The sequence below is a fragment of the Stegodyphus dumicola genome, chromosome 2 (genome assembly GCF_044657685.1).
Source record: "Stegodyphus dumicola isolate Sdum_Otavi_A_Nest chromosome 2, ASM4465768v1".
Taxonomy (NCBI): domain Eukaryota; kingdom Metazoa; phylum Arthropoda; class Arachnida; order Araneae; family Eresidae; genus Stegodyphus; species Stegodyphus dumicola.
Window position 1 is genome coordinate 57,993,762 of NC_140769.1, and position 8,109 is coordinate 58,001,870.

An 8,109-nucleotide genomic window follows, 5' to 3' on the forward strand; every position below is an offset into this window, starting at 1 on the left:
TTAAAGTCGACATATAGTATACTTTATAAGACGTTATGTTGAAGTCTGAATATAATAAACTTTATGAAATTTGCGTATAAAACTGAACCTTGATTTAGAGAGATTTCATTCTACAACTTACCAAAGAGGAAAAATAATACTTACGTTTAAAAATCACGCAAATTTGTTCCCGATTATTTATAAATATTTTACAATTTTAGCAAAAAAAAAAAAAAAAAAAAGCATAAATTTTTTTTCCTCTCTCTCTCTCTCTTTTTTTTTTTTCAACTTTGCTAAAGCGCTGTGGTAAGCTATGCTCATTTGAAGCACTACTTCAAATTTTGAATCTTAGATACACAGACTTACGTGCTAAATGTAATACATGCAACGTATATAAGCAACGACAGTAATAAGTAAGTACAGGATGCTTCTACGTAGAGGCACCCATACCGAGAAAATGATATATAAAACTGTGTTTTCAAATGTCTTCCCGAAAAGAACTATGCCTACTAAACCATCGACAATTATACTATACGAAATTATACTTCAGTCAGTTATGAGAAGATCGTAAAATTTATGAGCTTGCTTACATTTCCACCATTGAACAATTAATTTGAATTCAAAAAGACTTTTTAAGTCCGCTGTACTTTCAGAACTAAGTTTTAATAATTAGTGCACAATCATTCATATTGTTTTTTACCTTTAGTACAGAACTGAACGTAAATTATACGAAGAAATGAATGAATTGAATGAAATATTCAATAAAGTATACGAAGGATTCACAATGTCGTTATAAAATAACGTTTAAATTATGTTGCTCAGCTGCGATATATAACTGAGCAATATCATTTAACACAATCATTAACGCAACTCTTGCACGTTCAATTAAGACAGCTAAGCTAATCTTAATACTAGATAGGTTAAGCTGTCCTTGCACCAGATGCAGTTTTCAACTGATGATATTTTACAAGATTCTTCAATCACAAGTGACATGAATGAAATGTAATCGATTTCGTATGCAAATTAATGTTAATATTGTCGTAAGGCGACAAATTACATCCAATTCCAGAAACTGGAAAGCACCTTGACATCCTGCTAAGAGAGATTGCTTCCTGGAATTTCTCATCGTGATATGGTATCAGTAATTTCATCTGCCGGAAGTGCCTTAAATGATGGCTGCGAATCTCATATTTTTCAAAAAGTGCGGGAGGTAGGGGAACGGTGGCTTTGAAGTGGAGAATTGGTATCTTAAGAGCGCCACCTGCTGGGGACTTAAGTAACGCACGAGGGAAGCCCCACCGCACACTCAGTGTAAAATCGGGGGAAAAATGAGCGTTTTGTGACCTTTATCGCTGCGGCTGTGGGACACTTAATCACGTCTTATAGGATCCCTGACGGGCCAGAATACCGCTTTCGCCCGCTTTTTTCACCGAAAACACAATGTTTTATTGTATGTAACTTTGCTTTCCTTTGTATAGAAAAAGTTATATCTTCATGAAAACTGTCAGTATCGAGATTTTGGCAGAAATGCGCATCTTGTTCCTCAGCGATTGCAGTTTCTCAGCTCTTAGTTAAAATTGTCCATTTGCTTAACTAGTTGAATTTATGACTGCGTACCGATGAGTGCATATATCTCGAATACATAATAACAGACGATAGTTGCAAAATGGTAAAACTGAACAGAATGAGAATAAGGATGTCCAGTTCCAAAATAAATATATAATTTGCTCTGCTCGATCCAGATCAGCAAATAATTTTTTTCAAATTCAGTGGTTCAACATTAGTGTTTGAAAGAGCTAGCTTTTGCAATAATTTATAAACACTTGTTTCTTGAAATTTATTTCGTCATAATTTTCAAAGCTGTACTGTTATTTTAAATCCACGGTATGTTTCGAAGTCCGTACGGTATTGTTTTCTAAGTGATGTGTCATTTACAATGTTTAAAATTTGTATTTGTAAAGGCTCCCATTTCTTCAAAACATGCATATTTACACGAGATAATCTTTGCAGGTAGCACATACTTATCACTTTCAACACGAAGAAACCACCAACGCTGAGTTTAACTTGACCTTAGATTTATTATTCTTACTATGTCGTTCATTCTAAAGGCATTTGGATAAACTATATTATAAGTAATCACATCATCAACATGAAAACATCACATCATCAACATGAAGACAAAACTATAGTATGTTACTTTTAGAAAAGACACTTCAAGGTCATTTTCTCTCCCAAACCATGATTCATAACCATGGCAACGACTTCTGCGGAGAAAAAAGTCGATCCTCTAATCTACCAATACCACCTAATTCCCTCTGTGCGGTGATGACGACGCCCCATAGGATCATAAAACGAGGGGAGGGTCGCTACGACCTTGGAGCGTCTATTTTAGAGTAACACACTATTAAAATATTCATTTTTTTCATGCTTGCTTTTTTTAAGCATGTGATATTTATTATTTTCAGTTAGCTATAAAATGGAGTCCAATGTTAAGTAAGATAGCATTGCCAGTCGACGGTACGTGACGACTTTTATCTTCAGTAGTGTAAAAAATAATTTTCTTAATGCAGCATACGTTAATAATTTTAAAAACCGTTTTATTTGGTCTTCTTAACAATATCTTCTAAAATCATAAATACAATGTGTTTCCTACACCTTATAATTAGATGACAGCAAAATTTATATTTTTATGTGCACGCTATCGTCTGAATACAGAATAAAATCTAATGCTTATATGCAGTTTTCCGTAAACCTCTTAATACTTTTATTCATAATGAAACGTTAATGTATACATCCTTTGTAATATTTTGATATTTTTGTCCCCTTCTGCATTCCAAAAAAAAATGCAAAAACGATTGGATCTTTTAAAACTGAAATTCGTTTTATGTTGAAATTTAATTTTATCCAAAAAGCAAAGCTATTCTTTCATGTGTTGGCAGCAATACATAGTGGTTTATATATTTTTATAGCTTAAAATTTTAAATCTCTATGAAAAATAATAATATCACTAGAAAATTAAACGAGATTCTTGAATGAAGAGTATGTTGTCCAGGTTTTTCTTATTTTTATTCACATCACACACAAAAACATATTAGACTGAAAAATCCAAGCGTAATTAATCCGAGAACAGGAAATAAAAGCTATCCAAGAAATACGTTATTGTTATTGTAAGCCAAGAAATACGTTACATAAAATTCTGAAGATTTGTTTACATAAACATTTGCCGCAAGGCCTGCCGGGAAAGAATTCAGACGACCGTTAATCACGCCAACTGATCACACGATCATTTTATTTTTAAGAACTTGCTTCCCCCATGAACCACAGGGGGTTCATCAAACTTGTATATAAACAGTATACATTCATACATCAAGTGAAAACATTAAACGAAATGGGATATATGCACTTAACTAACTTAATTCGACATAAACTTACGAAATGACATCATCTCAAATAAAAGAAACTGAATCATATAATAAACATTACATCAAGAAACTATTATGAACTAGTATAATAATGGTCTACTATTATTATATCTATCAAAACTATTATAATTACATCTAATGGTTATGATACGAATCAAAATGTCAATGTATTATTATATATATTAACTTTAAGAATTATGCATGATCGTGTCATTGTCTATTAATCTGTTGATTATTATACCTGAACTATTATGAACTATTGCAAATACCAACTATTAATCTAGAGCCATTCCTAGTGCCTAACTTATTTAATAATCCTGCTGAATAGACATAAACTATGCAAAATACTAACAATTGGGAACTGTTTACTTAATTATGGACTTATTTATTATTAACTATTAACAACTAGTATAAACACTAATTTATAAGAACTAAGTGTCAGTGAACTATTATAATTATTCTTGTTGTTTATAACACCGGTAATTTTGCCAGTAAACTATTATGAACTACTAAGAATTATTTACCCTTTATTATTTTCTGAACAGTAGAACTTTCATTAAAAAAAAATCCACATAAATAGAACTATTCAACATATCATATGCGAGAGGGTGTGTATTCTTGTAAGCATTAATACCAGTTTTAATTGCTGCAGCCAAAATGTAAGGAGATCAAGTGATCCCAAAACAATATCTATTAGACATGGTTATCGGTTGGGTTTTGTCGCAGTTTTTATAATACAGGAAACATAAATCATTTCGTTCATCTCCTCGTGACTTGAATTTTAAGGAATACCCGTGCAATATCTCCACATAAATTTATGTTCTCTAAATTTCAAAATAATATCTAAAAGATAAGCAAGATAAGCATTTAAATTCTTTCCGGGAAGAAGACATTCATTAAGACTATTACAACTTCCTTGTTTACTACTGGCACCATAAACTACCCTAGTTTCAGTATTAGAAGAATCTGCCCTGAAAACTTCTCTCTGAGGCATTACCTATCCAGTGAAACAACAATTGTTGCACATTTCAATAATCCCGTCATTTAGTTCTTCCTTCATAACTGCAATACATTTCTCAAATAATAACTCATCAGCCTTAAACTTCTTTTCTAATGCAGCAAATCTTTTTGTCGCAGTTTCTAAATTAATAGACAAATTTTCTTGTAAAGTCTCAGACTTCCATAAAAGTGGTGACTTATACCTTTCATTTATAGACCGTAACTGCGTTTCGAATTCTGTAATATCATCCGAGATTTTTTCTTTCCCATTCTCAAGAAAATAGGATTCAGAAGAAGTCCACAAATATTTCAAATCATTTTCTGCTGAAGTACATGCAGTCTTGCAAGCTTGAATATCTATGCTAGAGTAAAGAGCATATTTGCTTCTAAGAGTGATATTAACGACTTCAAAATCCTTTTCAAAAGGGTTACGTTTGCGAAAGTATAAACTAAAAGCCTCTCTTTCTTTTAGGGTTGCACATTTAAAGCCCTTACTAAATTTTTTCTAATAAATAATTTCTGCAAGCCCGAATCAAATAACATCAATGCACTTAACCGTTTAGAATTATTTTCCACTTGTACGCAAGCAGTCTGAAGTAAAGTAGAGTAATTTTGTACATAGTTTTGTGACTTAAATACAGAAGACCTCACAGCTTGTTTATGAGAACTTTGAATAAGTTGGTCTTTTCTGACGGTTTAATTTCCGATGTATTTTTATTCCTTGTCGTGGGGCAGAATAAGGAATTATGCTCTAAACTCTGATAAATTTCACAAGGTTCTATCTTTACTTTACATTGCGAAACTAAATGTTTGTTAACCAAGCATTTATAACAACGTCCCTCGTTTTTTAGTTTGTATCGCTTTTCTTCATTGGTGAATGTTTTACACTTTAATTCGGAATGAGAATTAGAATTACAAAAGTTGTAAGACGAAAGGCGCAGACGAAAAGTTGCCAAAAATGGTACAATCGATGCCAAACGGAATATCCTCGCTGGTAACCTTTTACGCTTGATTTTCAAAACAAGTAACAGAAATTTCTTATCGGATTGGTTGTTTCTTTCAGTACTGGCATAAAATTACATAAAAGTTTTACCAGATAGTTCAGTTTTATGCCCTAAGTGATAGAATTACTTTCAACGTGTCAGGCTTAGCTTCACCGGCGCTGTAGATGTTGCTTCTTTTTCTTTCGGAAAAATCAAAATTTCTTCTTCTTTTCTGCTAAATAAATTTCTTTGGAGCATATCGTGCTGATAACGGGATAGAAATTACTTAAATGACAGATATATTTTGAAAATATAGTAGAAAGAAATAAGCAAACCACAAATGCACGTTACATGTTTATTTACTTGGATAACTAAACTTGCTTATTTTTTAAACTTGCTTAGTAGGAAATTTAGGTAATTTCTATCACTAAGGGCTTTCGCGGTAATTAAATCAATTAAGATGCAATAACATCGCTCACCCGAAGGCGAAAATATAGAAAAAGGCGAAGTCAAGGGTTCAATTCATCAATTATAATGAGAATGCTCAAAGCACTGCATTGCGGTTTTACATAAATTCTGAGTAAGCTATTCGTGCGAATTGAAATAATTCTTCCATTTAAATTTGTATTCCATAAGATTTAATTTAAGATTTAACTTGAAATTAATTTAGATAATTACTGAGAAAATTAGATTTTTGTAGCGTAGTTTACGTGAGATGAGATCACTTGGGGTCATGTGATATGAACCGGTGAATCAGGATGTTAAACCATGAGATCATAGTAAATTCTTAAATTAATGTCTTTTTAAAAATTTAGGAACTACTCTTATATGCGTCCTCAGGTCGCCAAATTTCTCGCCAAACGTTTTTGGCGAGAAACTCCATGGGGCCATATTACTATCTAAATTTTTCGTTTACATTTCGAACTTTAAGCCTAAAATGCCTCCAAAAACGCGGTTTTCGCACATGCAAAAACCACGTTTTGAACACACAATTTAAGCTAAAAATTAAAAACAAAAACAAGAAATTTAGATAGCAAAAACGTAAAGTTTCTAATCAAAAATATTTGACAAGAATCCGTGTACACAGAGATATGTTTTAACTTTAAAAAAAAATCTACGAATTGCACAATCTAGGCATTTCGCACAAATCAACAAAATAAACTAAAGTAAATTACAAACAATTCAAATAACAACAGAAATTCATAGTAAAAAAACAATGAACATAAATGCAAAACTACAAAATAAAAGAAAATAAAATAAAATGCACTTACCATAATACATACGTGAATAAAATTTCGCTAGTCACACAACTTCTGTCAACAAAAGTGCCACGATTTTGCTATATCACATATCTTTCTGTGATTCAAAATTTCGAAAGTAACGATAAAAACTTCCTCCAAAGTTAACTTACTACACGAAAACCACAATCCAAATTTAAACTCCGCTGACAGCCACATACTTTACCAGCAAGCATTTAACTGCAAATCCACACAAGAACTATCAAAAATGCCCTTCTTCGTTCGAGTTCTCATAGCAGCTCCACATTTTGGACTCCTTTTTAAAAGTCTCCCATAGAAATTCCAAAAATACACTTCGATCCTCATAAACACACCCGTGAACAAAAGACTCGTTAACAACGCCAACATCGTAGCTTTTAATACTAAATTTACTTTCCACACAATCTTAAATATGCCATTGAATCTCGACCTGCGTATCAGAGCATCCAATGTTAGCAAAACTGCAAGATTTTCAGGATGTGCCAAACTCTGGCAACCATGAGCTTAGCAATTCTTCAGTTTTAAAAGCTGTATCGCCACTTTGTATGCGTTGATTTTCCGGTTCCAAAGCTTTTACACACAAAGCATATTCAGTTTTAAAATGTACCTTTTTGGGATTTGCTTGCAGTATTAAAAGTCATCAAGTTTACCCCAGACTTTTGACATCAAATCGCTAAAGAGATCAGTTGCTTGAATCAAATCTGAAGGCAATAGCGCAAAATTTAAATAAAAAAAAGCGCTTTAAGTAGGTTTATAGATTGATTTGTGGGATATATATTTAATTAAAATGTAATATATGTGTAGTAGTTAAAATGTAATATATGTGTAGTAGTATGTTTACAATATTTTTTTTTGCAATCTATGTCCTCGTTCTTTACCTATCGTAAAATATCGCCCAATCTAAACCAAGGTGATTGCACTAATACGTAAGTACCGTGTTTTATTGTTGTCATTTATTTCGTATGTTGTGCGAGTGCAATGAATTTTTTATTCAACAAACTCAGATACTTAAAAACAATATTGTGCCAGGTACTGGAAATAAAGTTTTTTAGCCACTATCAGTCGCGAAAGTGTCTTTCAAACTTGATCAGCAAGCTCGGCCGTTTGAAAACAATGCGTTGCCACTACGGGAAACAAAATGCTTTTATCCACAAAATGCTGGTGTCTTGGAGTTCGGCAAAAAGTAAGATTTTAATTTTCAAATTTAGTCTGTCTGTTACTGAATAACATATTAAGTGATTTTAATATTTTTTTTAGTTAACTCAAGATATCCTCCAAATAAAAGGTGTTATTGTTGTAACTCTGTATGGTAAGTAGTTGGTACAGAGTCCTTTTATTTTCATTATTTTTATATCCTTTAGCAGTTTTTAAAAGGAAAATCATTTTGCTATGTATTATATTAAAATCTAAAGACTAGGTGTAATTATTTTGTGTGGTTGAAGTCGATCT